This window comes from Prinia subflava, chromosome Z (assembly GCF_021018805.1).
Source record: "Prinia subflava isolate CZ2003 ecotype Zambia chromosome Z, Cam_Psub_1.2, whole genome shotgun sequence".
Taxonomy (NCBI): domain Eukaryota; kingdom Metazoa; phylum Chordata; class Aves; order Passeriformes; family Cisticolidae; genus Prinia; species Prinia subflava.
In genome coordinates this window covers 33,009,915-33,028,031 of record NC_086283.1, presented here as the reverse complement: position 1 = coordinate 33,028,031, position 18,117 = coordinate 33,009,915, and the positions used below count along the sequence as shown (strand labels likewise).

The 18,117-nt window shown below is 41.0% G+C and overlaps 1 protein-coding gene across 5 annotated transcripts in view; it reads left to right on the top strand.

Moving 5' to 3' along the window:
- The window catches only part of APC (APC regulator of WNT signaling pathway), a 119,622-nt gene that overhangs the window by 35,331 nt on the left and 66,174 nt on the right, over positions 1–18,117 (top strand). For 3 of the 5 annotated variants that reach the window (XM_063423789.1, XM_063423786.1, XM_063423790.1), the window contains exon 1: positions 9,706–9,803. The exons of 1 other annotated variant lie outside the window; for it this stretch is intronic. The gene's annotated coding sequence lies outside the window, so the exon portion shown is untranslated. Of the gene's footprint in view, positions 1–9,705; positions 9,804–12,224; positions 12,413–18,117 lie in introns of those variants that run through there. One more of the 5 variants, XM_063423788.1, reaches the window with a different exon arrangement.

Here is an 18,117-nt window from a genome sequence, read left to right as displayed (position 1 = left end):
ACCTCAGCCAACCCTTTCAACGGTGGATGCACCCATATCATTGGCTGGTGAGCTGGGTGGAGTTAAGACCCTTAACCAATCATGTATGTAAGCACAGGAAATTTGAAGCCCCTATAAAAGGGAATTCCCAACAATAAACTTCCACTGATGCTGGATGATCTTGGTGTTTTCTTGTTGCATTCCTGTCTCCAACATCAGCAACAATTGGTGACCACCGACATGATATAACAGGCTGCTGCGGTATTGTGAAGAGACAGAGGGCAGTGGAATTTGCTGTGGGCAGTTGGTACAGTGGCAGAGAGTGGCAAGGATAGCTGCAGGGCAGTGGAGATTGCTACAGACAGCTGGTAGGGCTGAAGAGAGCAGTAGGGAAAGCCATGGGGCAGCAGAGATTGCTGCAGGCAGCAGGGAAGTCTGCAGAGAGTGGCAGCAAAAGCCATGGGCAGCAGAATTGCTGTGGAGTCCTGGTGGAGCAGCAAGAATTGCTGCAGGCAGTGGAGAATGTTGCAGAAGGCAGTGGAGATTGTCATGTGGGTCCAGACCTCTTTGAGAATTAGAGATGCTACTGGGAAAAAAGGGAGTGTGGGCTTCAGCACTGGAAGACCCTACCCTCCAGGTATGGACTTTTATTTTAAGAAAAAGAGGGATAAATACAATAAATAAGCTTTACTAGCCGTGATAACGTGGTGTGAGAGCCACAGACTGAACGTGTCCAAAGGGGCCACCCTGGACTTAAAAACTTGGGAGTGGGCTGGCCAGTATATACTTGTAGCAGCCTCTATTGGCAACGAGACTGTCATCAATGTTATAAAGCTATGGACACTCATCCTGGACTTACTGAAGCAGCTGGGGAATGAGCAGGATGCGAGGAGGGCAGAGGGGATGCTGGGGCACCACCCACTGACGTGTGCAGTAAGGACAGGATGCTGGGCGAGGTGGCAGGAAGCATGGACACTGCATCGAGCATGCTGGGGAGGCGGATGGGGGAATCACAAAACTGAGTGGAGCTGTGAAGCTTCCCCAGGTGGGGATGAGTCACCCACAGAACGTCCTGCAGCCACCTGGGGCTGTGTCTCTGTCCCACCACAGGGATGACTTGTCAGCAGAATGCCCTGCAGCTGCATGGAGTGGTAGAGCTAGCCCTCACCGGGACGCATTGTCAGCAAAGGGTGCTGCTGCTGAACCAGGTGACAAAGAATCATTACATTGCCAAGCCACGTTAAATGGGTGTTCTGCAGCTCCTCCCTGCTGTGCTGTGTTGGCCAAGACCCCTGCGACTGTACTCAGCTGCTGCCAAGTGCCTGGCTGCTGTCAAGCCACATCTGTCGCTCTGTGCCCTGCCATGCCAGCTGAGACCCCTGGAGCTGCAACTGCCACTGGCTGCTGTGAGGCTGCACTTGCCACTGGCTGCTGCCAGGCACCTGGCTAATGGCAAGCTGCATCTGCTGCTGAGCTGTACTCTGTGGCTGTGACAGATAGGCACTCTGTGACCGTGTCTGGCTGTGCTGGCCACATGGTTTCTTTAGAGACAGAGTGCCCTGTGGCTGCATCGAGTGCACCTGTGCAGCCATCCCAACAATGTGCACCAGAGACACACATGCCCCCTACCACCACAGATATGCCCAGACTGCCTCTTCCCAGAGCTGATTGCGCCATCTCAGAGACCATGCCTTCAACCCAGCCTCCTGTGGGTGTGTCCAGCCATCATTACAGCTCTTGGGTAGACCCTGGGAACATGTCATCAGAAGTGCCTGGGTTGCAGCTGAACATCATACCCAAAGGCAATGATAGATCAACCACTGCTGCTTCAAGTGCACTGCTAATACTGGAGATGGAGCTATCCCTGAAATACACACCAATAAAAGAAATGACATACACTGGAGAAGACTCCTTCATTGCTGTTGAGTCAGCACTGCAATGTAGTTTTCTGTTTGACCCCAGTGAGTTCAGCCATGCCAAAATTTGCCACCTTAGGAAGCTCTGAAAAGCCACCATACTGGGACTGTGAGAGCTCAGCAGGCAGAGACATCAACCTTCTCCTGCCTTTCAGAACACAACTTGGCAGTTGTAGGGATGCCTTGGCGCTGCTGAGAAGAGAAGTACCAAAATCAGGGACTGGCGCAGCCCTGGTTTGTGCTGAGGTTCTGGTTTGCTGCCCGCCATAACTACAGTCATTGTCCCTGGTGGGGTCATTGCTGCAGCTTTCCAGGGCCGAAGCATTCTCTGACAGCCACTGCAAATCCCATTTCTTCTTCCTGCAGCAGCACAATCAGGTGAAATACAGATGTGCTAAAGAGATGCCACATGGCGGGGCTGCCCGGGCACCACAGCCCACCATAGTCATTCACTTTTTGGCAGTGCAAGTGCCTGGCATGCAGGGTGAACCCAGAGTGACTACCGCAGAGTTAAGACACATTAAAACCTCATTTTAAACCTTTTAAAAGGTTTTCAAACATAAAACATGGCAAAAAGTTATCATAAAAGCAGGTACCATTCTAATATTAGTTTCTGTGTATACCTTCACAGTTTTAGTCCTCAGATTATGGTTGGCAATGCTAGATCCTTTCAAACGTGCATTGAATTTTGGTATAATACTGTGTAATATTTAAAGACTTTAATTTAACTTAATAACTTTCTTCCTTATAAAACTCACAGTGATTTTCTAGGTTATTTTTACCCTCCAAAGAAAGAGAAGCACTAAGATATTTCTTTTCCTCTTCCAAAAATTTTACAATTTCAGTTATGGGCTTTCCAAATCTAAAATTAGGTTTTGTTCTTGGTCATTTAAATTTATGCAAGCAGTTTGTTTGGGGATAAAAAACTGTTGGCTATTTCTGGTTTATCTGACAAGTTAACAAATCTATAGCAAACCAGTCAAAGTTACCAAGTCTATATCAAACCAGCCAAAATAAAGCTCTAAAAGCTTAGAAGATTATTGAGAAAACATCAAAAGGAAACCTATTAAATATGTGTCACTCGTCTGGTCCAGTGCTGGAGGTGCTGCAGTCTTCCTTGTCAGAAGCGTCTTTAAAAATAGACACCCAGCTCAACAGAGATACAGGCACTCTGAGGCATAGAGTGATTAACTCTTTGTAGACTCTCAGGTGCAGAGTGATTAGTTCTTTGTGAGGCTGCCTGAGCAGCAGAACCACGCTTGCCACCCCTGGTGACGCGGGAGTAAAGCAGCCTTTCCAATCTCCAGGAGAGCTTCTTTATTCCACTAGGTCTGAAAGAGCTAAATGGCCTCAGGGAAGAGGGACTATATAGGGTAGCCAGGGGTGGGGTTTCACAACTTGGTCACTGGGACAAGGAATTGGGAAAGGGGCCAATCAGGGAAAGGCTCCAGAAAGAACTAATCGGGAAGGGTAAACACCAGGAACAAGGGGAATAACCAATAGGGTATGAAATATTACCATAAAACTGCAGAGGCTCATGGGTTGAAGTACTTTTGCTCAGCTTTAGCTACAAGGAAATCTCTCAAAGGGACTTCCCAAAGGAGAGTCACTGTGAGCTGAGGCAGCCTAGGGGCTGCTCATGGGCTGAAGCGCTTCTGCTTACCCTGAGCTACAAGCAAATCTTTAAAAGGGACCTGCCAAAGGAGAGTAACTGTACCAAGGCAGGTTAGGGGTTGTACACTTTCTAAGGAAGTGGATCATTTTCTGTGGATGGTATAGAGACCACCACAAATATGCTTGTAAAAAGAAAGCCTTTTATATACATCTTGTATGCATCAGTGCTCATGATTATGTTTGCCTGGACTTCACCACCTTGTATCGGACTATACATACTTTGCTATCCATCTCTAGACTGCTGTGCCTTGAGTTTTAATCAGGAAGACAAGTAGTATGTTACTCTAAAGGACGTTTTCTTGCTAACAAATAAAGCTGATACCTTTAATATTTTAAAACTTCAATTCCAACCATATTACAAATATTTCCCATTGAAAGACTTTCCATAAAACAGCTGTCATGTGTTACAGAGGTACTGTCCTCTATTACAAATCTACCCTATGAATAACCCAGTTGGTTGCCTAGTGGGGAGGGGTGGCGTACATGGTGTTGCCAGTTCCTCTCACACAGAAGGCAACTTCACTGAAACATAGATTTCCTAAATATTCGTGACGTTTTAAAATTCAAAGGCACTGTTTGTTTTAAATGTCCTGAAAAGAACTTCCTAAGTTCATGAAAGCAAACAGAGGTGCTGATTTGATTTAGGAGAGAAGGTGTTCATGCAGTTGGATAACAGACTGCATGTTTACATGCCTGGAGGGATCTATTTGTTTACGATTACCTGGTTTGAGACAATGAATACAATGTGACCTGTGCATACCTGGCGCTATAATTTAAGATCAGATGCCTTGATTTAAAAGAAGGTGCAATGCTTTATTTGCAATCAAAGCTTATTAGGACAAACAGGTACCTTGCAGACTGATAAGGAAACTTAACAACTTTAAGGAGTAAGATCCCAAGGTTATAAGGAAAACACACATATGCTTTTTATTGTTTTATAGAAATTTCTTTGACATTATTTGATTTTTTAAAAAATTTGTTTGTAGACCTATAAATATGTTCTAAAGGTTGTGTTAAATTTATTTAAAGGTATTTCAGACAGCAGGAGTAACATTTTTGCATTTAATTTGAACAATGCTTGTTGGATTCTTTTGTACATAACTCCTAGGACTCATTTATTTAAAATATGATTTAATTTATACAGAGGAATGTTATTGTTTTAATTCATAACTATTGCCCAATACTGATTTCTGCAAAATGAATGCTCATGGAAGTGCTGATTTGCCAAGTTTAAGTACTGCAGCATTCAAGAGGAAACAGAGTCCCAAACCAAAACAGATGTTTTATATTCACTTACCTAATGATGTGCCATCAATTAAAGTAAACTGAAACCCTTACTACCAGATATCATTTAATTAGGCCTGCATTGTGCTCACCACCTATGCAAATAACAAAGATTATGTTAAATCAGTATCAATTCTTCTAATTTCTGGAAAACTTACAGTGTGTCAGCTCTTACAGTGAATGACTCAGTACAATAACTGTGTAAGTAAATAACTTGGTTCCCTTTGACCTCAAGAAACAACCTCATAGATGCCCTTAGATAGCAAGATGGTCCAGTTTTGATGACTCTCTTTTGTGGTACTGCAGGCTATCTGTATGTGTGGAGATAGCCTAACTGATTTTGCACTTTGTTTTTGGCATTGTGACTATGCAAAACGATTCTACAAATACAGCTGAATAATAATGTTATTAGTATTATATTTATCCATCAAATAATAAGTTAAGATCATGATCAAGCAAAGAAGCCTTTACAAGGGAAACCCAAAAGCTCCAAATATACATCATGTACCATCTATGGGACCCTAGGAGTAACAATTTGTTTGTTTTACAATTTGTTATTTTGACTTCACTCAAAGACCTCAAAAATCACATCTTTTTAAGGAAATTACTGATACAGGGACGTGTGGCTTTTAATCATATGCCAGAATGCGAAACCTGTAAATGCGAAATCCAGTAAAACCTAAGACAAGGAAATGTTTCCTTTCATAATTTTGAACTGATTTGGTAAATGGTACTTTCAAAAGCAGTGGTATGCCTCACTAAACACAAAATTACTCCTACAGCTCTGGGATGTGTTACACCACACTGGTGCTCCCCACATGGCATTTTAAGCGTTTTTTAAACAGAAAACCTGGGAGTGCCTGGTGCTATCTATACCTTAAATCACTTGACACCATTAGAAGGATTTATATAGTTAAAGGTATGAGGACTAAGGATTTTATCTATTTGAGGAAATTAATCACAATCCCAAATTAAGATTGTTTTCCCTGTTGGTTTTCCCATGGTTTTAAGGTTGAAATGTTTTTTTGTCTCTAGGGTTAAGTTGTAAGTTTGTAACTTTCAAGTAATGAGCCTGCAGTGTGGCAATTTCAAAATTTGTATTGTTGGTAATCCCGCCTGACAGCTCCTGGGAATGCAGGTTAGGTCTTCAGTGATACATGGGATACATCACTGGCTGGGATGGGCTAGGCTTGTTGAGTTGGGTGAAAAGACTTATTCCAACTAGGCTTATCATTTCTGTCATTATGCTGTCTTTGTCATCTTATCTACAAGGAGTTCTGCAGAAAATGACAAAGGACACTCTGCATTTTGTAAACAGAAAAGGTGGAACTGTGACAACTTCAGCTGGTCTGTAAGCTGCACAGGTAATTTGGCCGTAAGAGACACCAACTCGACCAGCCTAGCTCGTTAGAGAGTAGAAGTAAACAAGTCCTGAAGTATAATAATGATAGATTCAAGTTCAAACAGGCGACCTCAGCCAACCCTTTCAACGGTGGATGCACCCATATCATTGGCTGGTGAGCTGGGTGGAGTTAAGACCCTTAACCAATCATGTATGTAAGCACAGGAAATTTGAAGCCCCTATAAAAGAGAATTCCCAACAATAAACTTCTGCTGCACGATGTTGGTGTTTTCTTGTTGCATTCCTGTCTCCAACATCAGCGACACATTTTCTGTTGTAGTAATCATGATCTTAAGAGTATGAATAAATACTTTGGGGAAATGTACTTTATGTTTTTAAAAATTTAGACCTTAATCTACTCAGAGATTATAATTAGCACTACTTTGTAGTGGGTTATAACAGTTAATGACAGTTTTATGTGGTCTCAAAATGTATTTCTATAAATGCAGTGGGAAACACCACATAGATTGCGTCAAAAATTGCATTAAAAATATTGCCAATTCCATTTCTGGACCCAAATTCCCATCTGACTGAGAATGCTGGGCTGAGTAGACTTCAAGGATCTTATCCCAAATCATGGAAGTATTTTGAAACTGAATAGTTTCAAAATACTTCCATGATTTGGGATACAAATACTGAAATTTTCTGTCCTTTGGATTTGATAGCTTACATGACTAATGCAGAGATTTGAGTCTTCTAACAGATTTTAAAGGGTGGATTTATGTAATATCTTGTAGGTATTGCTAAGTCTGTCTTGATAATGGTTTCTTTCAAAGGATGAAAAAGTCATATTGTTCCATCTGTCAGAGAGAAAATAGCTAGCCAAAAATAAACTTAGTCTAAAGATTTTTCCTGTACAAGTCCTCTTTTTTCTTGAAACCCTGACCTTTTTTTTTTTTTTCCTCAAACAGTGTTTCATTAGTATCAGTTTTATTAGGAAAATTCAGTACTGCACATAGAAAGCAGTTTTGAGGAAATCTATTCACTTGTATAGCAGTCGTTTGACACCACTGGAAACTGCAATATGGAAAGGGTCAAAGCATGCTGTTTATTAAACTGAATTTCACTTAATACTGGATTTTGCTGCAGAGGCAAGTCCATTTGACATAGACCATAAGCTTCCATGTTTATGAAATCATAACAGAATGGGCATTACTATGAGGGAGAAAGGGAAGGCTTTCCCCCCCCCACTCAGCTGTCATCTTGGCAGATAGCGTTAAAGAATTTGTTCGTCTGCTTGTTCTGCAAATAAATGTGGGACTTCAGGCCACAGAGCAGTGAATTTGCTCAGAGTGAGACTCCCAGACTCGAAAATGATTAGCCAGTTCCAGGAGTAGCAAAAATCTTTTCACTTAGTGGGAACTACAGTTAGTTTTTCAGAGCTGCAGAAAATGCACTATGGTGTGTAAATGAATACATTTTGTAGCCTTCCGTCTTTAAACACCTGGTTTGGGTTCCAGGAAATCCACTGTACCTCTCAAAGCTTAGTTTTTCACTTCTAAGTGTGGAATTTAGCTTTAAAGTATGTAGCATTTCAGTTTCTTTGGCTCTCTTATGTCATCTTTGCACATGTAGTCATTCCAGGCTGTGTGGTACGTGCCACTTCTGAACTTGCCATTCTTCAGTTTTAAAACTATTACTGGAGCAAACTGATTTGATATTAAGCTACAACGTCTATTGCAACAACTTGCCAACTGATAATGCAGGTGTTGAGTGGTGTCTGTGTTTATTTGAATGTACACTTACATTAACATAAGGAATTTTAGGATGAGGAGAGCTTCACAATAACAACTGGGAGCATTTGGGTTTGCTTTTCTGAGTGGTAGAGCAGTGGTGTATATCACCAAGATACCGAGTAAGATGGCTTTAGGTCTAATGCCCAGCTAGGTTCTAAACTTTGAACCTGTTAAGAGTACTGTGACAATTTGTTACAGCTGGGGGAGGATGAACTTGGTTGCTCTGAAATGGAATCAAGTGGATCATAAACCACCATAAACCATAGTATGTCAGCAATTACTGGAATTAATAGAAGCTTTATAGCAAAAAATCATAAAACCTGGAACACCCTTGACTAATGGCCCACTGAACTTTGGCTTTAAGTGTTTTACCGTAACAGCTGAAGTGACAGTACCTCTGCAGTTAGCCTGAGTGATGAAATGAGAGACAATTTTGTGCAAAACTGTCCTGAAGGTAGCAGATTACACCACACATCCTCTTAATGGTAAAGATGTTTGATAAAAGGTTATCTGGTAAAGACCATCTTTTCTGAGTGTGGATTGTTGTGTTCTCTGACTGGAAAAAGGAGGTTTGAGGAAACAGCTGAAATGAAATTAGTAGCATTTAAGTAATATGTGGTGCAATTGCTCGCATGCATGCACAGGCCTGCAGTGCCTTTAATCTCATTCCAACCACGAGGCTCCTACATGTCTGCTTGTCTCGTACAAATCAAACATATTATTATAGGTAGAATAAAGAATTATAAAAAGGCATATCAGGATATATTTTTTAATGAGTTACCTATCCTTATGACCCCTTGTATAAGCATGTAACTCCATAATTTATGTAATATCACAGGGAAGAGCATTGTTCTGCTCTAGTCGAGGAACCATTGCACCTTTTCAGATGTCTTCTATCATGCCCTATTTAGTTGGGATGGGTTGCACTGCCCATAGATCTATTCTTGAATTATTGTAGGAGATTTAAAAGGTTTAATATTGTGCTGTCTCTGCGAAGCAGACTTTTATATCAAAGTTTTTTAAAAGATTCCTACAGAACCTGTTATATAGATAATTGTTGTTTTTTAAAGTGAAAAACACAAACAGCTGAAATATGGCTTAATTTCTGCTGTCTCTTGGATTTTAATAGTGTATGTCTGTGAGGTTTTAAGTCATCCTCATGAACACATTGTTACATCCTTACCCTTGGAGACAGATAATTTCTGGAAGGAGATTATAAAACAGTTTCATAAATTGATTTCTTTCATAAATGCATTTGTCTTTTAGAATTTTTCCAACTACTACTTATTGTTCTGACTTAACATAGCTTAAATGTACATATATTGGATTTGTTATTAAGCTACCAAGTAGCAGTAATAACTTCTTATCTGAAAAGCGCATGAAAACAGTATTTTACTGAACCGCTGAGAAATCTGAGATGCCCTTGAAGGACACGTTTCCCGTTGCAATTCTAATAAGCTGTGTATCAAATTATTTTTAGGTGAGCTGTACCAGCTTTAATGCTAGAACCGCAGAACCTCATTTTTACATTAACAATGTCAGATGTTCTGGTTTGGGCAGGCGGGTGATGAGCGGCAGCGGAGCCGCCCGGGCGGTTTTCCGCAGCGCGCGCTCCGTGTGCGGGCGCTCGGGTAGCGCCGGGACCGCGCGCGGAGCTCCGCCCGGGGCGGGGCGGGGGTGGCCGCGCGCGCTATTGGCTGCGCCGCACGTGACCCGCGGGGTCGCGCCGTGCGCGCGGCGCTGGCACAGCCGGTGGCGCGGGCGGGGCCCGAGCTGGCGCGGTGATGGAGGCGCGGCGGCCGCGGCCATGGGGTGAGTGCGGCGACGGCGGCGGCTTCCTGCGCGGGCGAGGCTCCCCGCGCCGGGGATGGGCAGGGGGAAGAACGCGGTTTCGCGGGTTAAAGGAAAAAAAAAAACCCACCAAACTGCTTTCTCCCCCCACCTCCTCCACTCCCGCTGCCCCCCCGGAAAACCATAAAGAAAAACCGAAAACCTGGGATGCGGGAAAGGGCTGTCGCGCGGCGGGGAGGGGAGCCCCGCGGCGGCAGGGGCGGGCGGGCAGGCAGGCATGCCGGGGAGCCACGGGCGGGACCGAACGCAGCACGCCGCGCCGGCCGGAGGCACAAAGCCCTGCGGCGCTCCTGCTCGGGTTCCGGGGCCGGGAGGAGCGGGCGGAGGAGGGGTAGCAGCAGGCAGGGGTCTGGGCGGGCAGAGCCGCGGAGGTGCCCCTCGCGGGGTGGCGAGGCGCTGCCGGCGGGTGGCACCGGCCTGGCTTTGTTAGGGACGGGCGGCGGCGGCGCCTCCGCTGCCGCAGCGCGGGGGACGCGCGGGTGGGCGGCCGGCGGGAGAGCTCGGGGGGCAGCTTGGCGCGCCCTGGGATCCCCTGACTTCTCACAGATTTATTTAACATCACAAAGAGGTGCTTAGGTCCGCGACTTAACCTGAATGCTGTGGGAAATCTTAATAAATTATGTATGAAGCAGTGGGTCCTTTCTTCCCCTTTGTCAGATACGCAGCTTTTATGCTAGTAATTAGGTCAGTGCTAACAGAGCGCTCCTTGCTTCTGCAAAAATGTGTTGCGATTTTTGGAGGACTCGTATGCTGCCAGATCGTTTCATCTTGTTCGGGTTTCGTGTCAAGATTCAGTATTCCTCTTGAGTCACATGGAGGACCTTGTCGGTGGGCTGTAAAGGGCATTTTTCTTTTGGTAGGATTTACTTCAGAGGAACAGTAGGGTCCGGTTTTGATTGATTTGGAGAGTCATACCCTGAAAATGGCCTTTTAAAGGCGTAGCAAGAAACACACAGCTTCTTAGTGTGCATAGACGTATTTTCAGTAAATGTGTATACCTGTATAGCACAATATAGATCTATTTTCGTTTTTAAGTACGTCTTTCAGCCTTTGCTGTTTGTTCTGTTGAAAATGCTTCTTCATGTTTTTTTATAATGTCGTTTTACTATTTGGTTAATTTTTTGTGTTATCTAATGCAGGTAATAGTGATAATAATAATGAGTATTTTGTCAAGATTATAGTTCTTTGAAAATACATAAGCATGTATACTGAAAGCCATTTCCTGGAACCACACTCCTCTGTATTTTTGAGGAGACTTGAAGTAACTGTTAAAATGCTCTTCTCCTTCCCAGTTCTGTTAAATAACAGTGATGCACAAAAAAGGTTTGACGATGAAATGTTTCAGTTTAAATACATCCCCTCAAAACATTTTCTGTGTATACCATTATTTTTAGAATCATGAGTCTCCTGTCTTACCAGTGAGGGAGGCTTTGGATAATACTACATTTTAAAACATAACTTGAGAACTTACTATTTGGAATAGCTGGTTTCAAAAGGTAAATTTGGGATACTAGATATTTCTGCTTTGGCATTTTGAATCTTCATTAAAATTGCTTAAATGTTCAGAGAATCAGAAGATGTAGAGGTGTTTTCACCCTTTTTTTTTCTAAAAGGAAAGAGAGTGACAAAAGCACAGTAGTGATTATGATTATTATGGTGATACTTCTTCCTGTACCTCTTTAATGGTATCATTCAGTGTAACCACTCTAGTAGTTCTGTAAGTCACACTCTTAAAAAATGGTAACTTGAATAAAATATCACTTTAAAATATAACACATTAAATTATGTGTGGGTGCAAGCTTTCCTAAACATCATCCCTTAAATACAAAATACTTGGTTATGATAAATATTTTGATACATCTTGTCACAGTATGCCGTTGTTATATTGGCATGGAATAATGCAGCACAAGTTGGAAATGTATATGGCTACAATTGGTTCCCTTGGTCTCTAAATTTTTGTGTTGGATTTCAATGTGCATCTTAATTTAGTTGGTAAAATATTTATGTTGATGACATGTGGTCAATTCTTTTATTATCTATGTGGCAAAATCCTTTTTCAATAGGCCATACTGCTAATGATGTGCTGTGATGATAAATCATTGTCAGCAAAGACCTACTTTCCACTAATGGTTTTCTAAAATTCATGCAGCACCTGTGTGATCAGGTGCTGATACATTTCTTGCAAGACAAATGGTCTTCTGGTCCTTAAAAGTTCTGAAGATGGCCCTGATAGTTGCCCAAGAGGGAGAAATACTTACTTATTGTAAATAATTCCTGTAATATATAATAGAATTTTTTATAGTATGTATAATGTTTTTAATTACAACTGATTTATTTCTCATTTATTGTTTTGAGTTTGTGTTTACAGGTAAAATAGGAAAGGAAATACCTGTCTCAGGCTTTTTAATGGCTTAAACTTCGTGGAATTGAATCCTTACAGATTACAAGAAATGGAAAAGTAAACAGGAGCAGGTCATGTGCAGTGAGGGCATACACAATTAGTCATGAATTACAAAGATGATCATCTTGAAGGATGAGTGTTCAGGCTTGTGAATCATTCCTGATCCAACGTAAGTTATGATTCAGATAATGTCTGGAGCGGTTTGTGTAGTATTTAAATGCAAATCATGTTTCAAATTTTCACAGTCATATTCTGAATACAGCATCACTAACCAGCTAAGGAACTTCCCAACCCAGAATTATAAAGGAAGAAATGGGAATTTTCTTGAAAGTGTAAAGAAGCTGAACTTGACAGTTCTTAGCCTGAAACATATGACTTCTTGGTTTTACTCTTTTCATATTAATAAGAATGGTTTTTTCATTGTTAGTATTCTTTAGTCAAAGTCCAAACATTAAATTATTGCTGTTTTTTTACACAAACATACATACATACTTGACATATGATGGGGCACACAAGTGTTCAGACCATGGTGGTGTCATTCCTTCCCCTCACAGTCTTTTACAGAATGCTGAGTACATGGATGACTTACCACTTCTGGTTAAGGTGAACAGATGGTTCATGGTTGGTGTTTTCAGGCCAAGTATTGAATTTGCAGAAATACCCCAAAATGTAATCCATAGATTGAAATCACTTGCTGAGTTATGAATGAATTTCTGAAAGAATTAAACACAAAATCCCAGTCTTTACCCAATCCCCACTCAACAGGATTTAGGAAGGTCAGGTGTAGTAATGTTTGAGTGTTTTAGTCTGCTGTCCACAAAAATAGCCTATATGCAGAACTGCATAGAAAAACTAAAACTAAAAAGAAAACCTTCACATTACTGAAGTTCAGAGAAAATTGTGTAGTCTTCTTTTAAAGGTACTAATACTTTCATAGATTGTGTTAGGATAACTAATAACAGTAATGGCTCTTTATCTGGCCTTTGCCTTATTTTTCTTGGCTGAAAACTCCAGGAATCCACAGTATGCATAATCTAGAGGTTATAATTTGGTATGATTTGTTATCAGTTTTTTTCAATGTCATCCTTTTCAAATTTATTAAAAAGAGTAGTGTTATATAACTTGCAATTAATCTTCTGTTATCAAAGCCCTTGTTGCTAAAATAAACTGGATAAGAGCAGTTTTCTGTGATGATTGTTTTTCATAGTCCATCTCTGATCACCTAAGTGTGCTAAAGCAGAGCAAATGAGAACACGGACAGATCTGCTGCTCCACTCATGGGCAATTCTCATTCTGGGCTGAGTATTTTCTTAGTTGTCTCTAACCACACTCAAAGCCACTTCCAGACAGCTAATTATATTTTTGTGCCTGCATTGCCCAGTTGAAGAGAACCCAAACAAAATGGCTTCTCTTTCAGCTGCTCCTGGCTCCAAGTTTTGGGGGTTGTTCTTAAGTTTGACTGGGGATAGGAGGATCAAATACGCTGGCAACAAAGGCCATTTTAGTAAAGGATGGACTTATCATCAGGTGGAAATAATGTAGTTTTTTAGTGTCATGCTGGAGAAAGCAGAAATTTTTTTTTTTGCTGTTTGGAGAGAATCAGGATAATGGGCTTTTATGATTTGAGGCCAGTGGAGTATTTTTCAGTGAGTAGGGAAAGTGAGAATTAGACCACGCCAGTGAAGGATAAACGTTTTTAGATTGGCAAACCTTGAAAGCGTGCCCAAACTGAAATGGATAACACAGTCCCTGACACAGCGGTACTCATTTTTGGTCAGTTCTTGAACACAGCACTTACTGGGCTAGTGTTTTGCTAGAGCTGAAAACCTGAAGGCAAGCTTCAGACAAAATAATGGAAAATTCAATACAAGATTCAGTCAACAGAGAAGTTGAATGCAAATTGACGTGTTGGTTACATTCAAAATAAGAACAGCAAAACCCTCACACACTTTCTTGTTATGAGTGTATAGATAAGGAAGCTGCATGAAAAAGGTCCACTTAAGGAGCTCACTTACCTTGGAGAACAGCTGTGCTGGATTTTTTGGCCCTGCTTTGTCAGCCTTGCCCCTCTTTTGGAAACAGCTGTGCAACAGCTGCTGAAGCATCGTGGCTAAGTAAGCTTAAACTGCACAGTAAGCTTAAACTGACACCTATTTCGAATTACCTTGGCAGTCCGCAGTAATCTGCCCTGGTTTAGCAGTTGCCACTTTGAGCAGCTGAGCCCTTCTCTTTTTCCCTGAGTGGGAACCCTGCAGAGATGGGTGTGGCAGACTGCTGGAGAGGCACCAGCACAGCCCTCTGGCCACCCCACCACTAGGCACTGGTTGTGAGGACCCATAGGCCTAGTGCTTAAAAATAATATATTTTTAAAGGTAGTTTAGAGAAATTAATAGGAAAAATGTCATGACAGTGTCATCGTTTCCTCCTTGAATTCAGTGGAGTGTGCCCTTGAAGAAACAATTCCCCGTTAGACTCATTCCCATAAATAAATGTCAACAATTAATAGAATGGTAAAGAATAACAAGGATGAGATACTGGACTCCAGACTAAAGAGTTGCATGGAATTTGTGGATATAGAAAGAAACCAGAGTTAATGGTCCTTCCCATGCTTACTAAATTATATTTTAGATATTCATGAACTTTGAACAGAATCAATATTTAAATGTAGATACAAAAAAATTTCAAAATCTGGATACAGAGATTAAAAAATCAAAATTTATAAGAATGTGAATACATTGTATGTATATGTAGAGTTAAATTTGTTATATTAAGAAGAGAAATAACATTGTGAAAAATCTGAGTGGCAAAGCAGAGGAGTATATCTGCTTACTGGTGGTAGTACAGTGTGATGGTAGTGTTGATAGATTTTATGGATAAAAGCAATAATGGGAGTCTGAAATATTTTCATAAGGTGATTTAATATATGACAAATCAGGGTTCTTATGTAGAACCTCTTCAGGGCATATTGAGTATATATGCTTGCTGATTTCAGAAGAAGACTGATCAATTAAGAAATTCTGTGTTTTCAGACATTACATTTTTTCCTATCTCTTGGGATTTGAGATCAAAATGGGCACATGTAAATTCCTGCCTGGGCAGTGGCAGTGGTAAAATTTTCTTAATACAGGAAAACGCATATCTAAATCGTAACATTGTTTGCATAAATTAAGGTTTCTCATTAGTTTTGATTTTAGTGCATAAAAGAGTTCTATCCAGCCTGAAGTTCCTGTTTGATTTGTATATTCATGGAAAGTGCTGATTCAGTAAAGTGTGAAAATTCTTGTCACAATTTCACCTTACTTTGATAGGAGATGGAGAAGAAGCTTCTTAATGATTAGAAATATGGGTCAGGGAACTAGCACAGCTGGATTTTGGGTGTCTCTTACATGACGGTATTGAATTTCAAAGTTTCTGTATTCCGAGATGGTTATTTTTCAGAGTAAATATAGAGAACTCAGGATCTGTTCTTTGCCTTTGATCACCACTTTGTGAAGGAACAATGCAGTTAAAATGTAAAAGGGAGTTTGACTTGAAGTGTAATAGTAAATTTCTCAAAGGTGGGTTGTGTTGCATTCATGATACGTTTTTCCTTGGGCTGGGTGAAATGGATTCTGGAGGTCCGAGTTCTTCCCTTCTCTTCCATTCTCCCTTACTACGGTGATTTCCTACGGGGGAAGAAGAACTGTTTACTCATGATCCAGCTGATTCTGACACAGTTGAACATGTTTGTGTATGCAATGGTAGAGCTTCAGACTAGTGGGCTGTGTCTAAAGTATTCTGTGTTTCCCCTGGGCTGGTTAATTCTGCTCTGAATGAGGTGGGATGTGGCTGGGAAACCTGCCTGGCCAAGAGGGTCCAGAGTTTAACCCTTTACTCAAGGCAAGTAATTTAACCACTGAGAAACTTCAAGAAGGGGATGAAGTGGTACAGTCAGTTTCTATTTATGCTGACTGTTCTGTGTTTAAAAAACCTATAATATATAATTTATAAATTATTTTAATTTATAAGTTTGATTTTTTTTTACTCAGAGCATAAATCCAAGGATTGGTTTGGGACCTGAATTCTGATCTGATGTATCAAGTTTGAGGCAGTTGGTAAAAACATATTTTCAGAAGAGAGGCAGATTTTAATTTTGAGTGGTTTATCTCATGCATGGAACAGCTTATGTGTAATGGAAACCTGTGACTTCACTCTACAAATCACGTGCCTGGGAGATGACACTTCAGCATCAGAAAGCCTAAGCTGCTTTGTGGTCATACGTTATCTTTGTCATTTTCCCTCATTTTAAAATTAAATAATGGTGTCTTTTGTGAAATACTTCGGCAGTGCATTTTTTCAGAAGAAGTAGCAAATGTCTTGGAGATATGAAAAATACATCAGAAGTACAGCATTTGTCTATATTGAAGTTCAGGAATACAAGATGGGATTTCCCGAGCCATGAATTCTGGCTCCTTGTGTAGTATGCTTGGCAAGGATCTCACTGAACTACAAGTTCTAATTAATGTTGCCAGCCTAGGTTGACAAATGATTTACACCCATTTGTTCTATGTCGGTATTGTGTTTTAACTTAAATACTGTTCTCCTTCTTCAGTGTTTTCCTCTCCCTAATAACAAAGTATGGCTCTGTCATGTCAGCCTTTGATGTGCTGAGGCAGCCACGGTTTGCTTGGCTAATCTCTTTTGAGATACTTTCTCATCCCCTGATCACATCTTTCTCTGCACTCACTTAAATTCACTTTTCTTACCCACCTCTTTGTAAAATGATTTGATAACTCTGGGGATTGTGTTTACTCTCCTTGTGCCAGTCTCATTGGCAGCACACAGTGCCCTGCAGGCTGGCTGCTGAGAAGCTTCACTGCTCCACATTGAGATTCCTTTGTCAGTGACCCTGTGTTGTTATGTTCTGCAATTCCACCCTGTTTCTACTGCTTTATTTCTCAGTTCATCAAATTCATTGTGCATGACTTGGAGTCCTCTGACCTTGTGCAGTCTCTTGAATTTATGGAAGCAAGTTTTGATGCCAAAGTCAATATCAAAACATTTAAAAATGCCTGTCACAGTCTAGTTTTGGGGGAACTTTGCTGACAGCCTGCCTCCAGCCCAATAATTTGGCTTTCAGCACTGCTCTGTGTTTGTCTTGATGTCTTTGAACAGCTCCTTACCTATGTACAGTTTTCTGTTCATCTGTGTTGCAACTGTGGTGACAGTATCACTTCCTTTGGGCATCTGTTTAGCAGAAAAAAATGCTTTAGGTTACCCTGGTTGTGGTAATCAGCTCTTTTGTTTGTTGGGGTTTTGTTGTTGTTGTTGTTTGGTGTGTGGTGTGTTGTTGTTGTGGTGGTGTGATTTTTTTGTTTGTTTGTTTTTTGGGTTTTTTTTGTGTGTGTTTGTTTGTTTTTGGTTTGGTTTGGGGTTTTTTTGTGGGGTTTTTTGTGGTTTTTTTTGGTTTTGTTTTGTTGTTTTGTTGTGGTTTTTTTTGGTTTTTTTTTTTTTGTTGTTGTTGTTGTTGTTTGGTTTGGTTTTGGGTTTTTTGTTGGGTTTTTTTTGTTGGGTTTTTTTTTTGTTCTTATTGTTTTTGTTTTGTAATCTGAAAACCCACAGAGCTTGACGTTTGAATAAATCAGGAAGTGACTCCTAGTATGAGGTAGGATACTGTTTCTTAGTGGCGATGTCCTGCTTCCATGTTTTGAGAATAAAGGAAGCTTAGGAACTTAGATCAGAAGGGTGGAAAGCCAAACCAAATCTCCCCTTCAGGATCCTTACTCATTTAGCAAAAATATGCCTAGGTTGGTTATGCATGTAAAATACCAGAGCTGTGCAATTTATGTATTTCCTACTGTGCTCCTCCCCTAATCCATTTTTCTCCATTTGTTG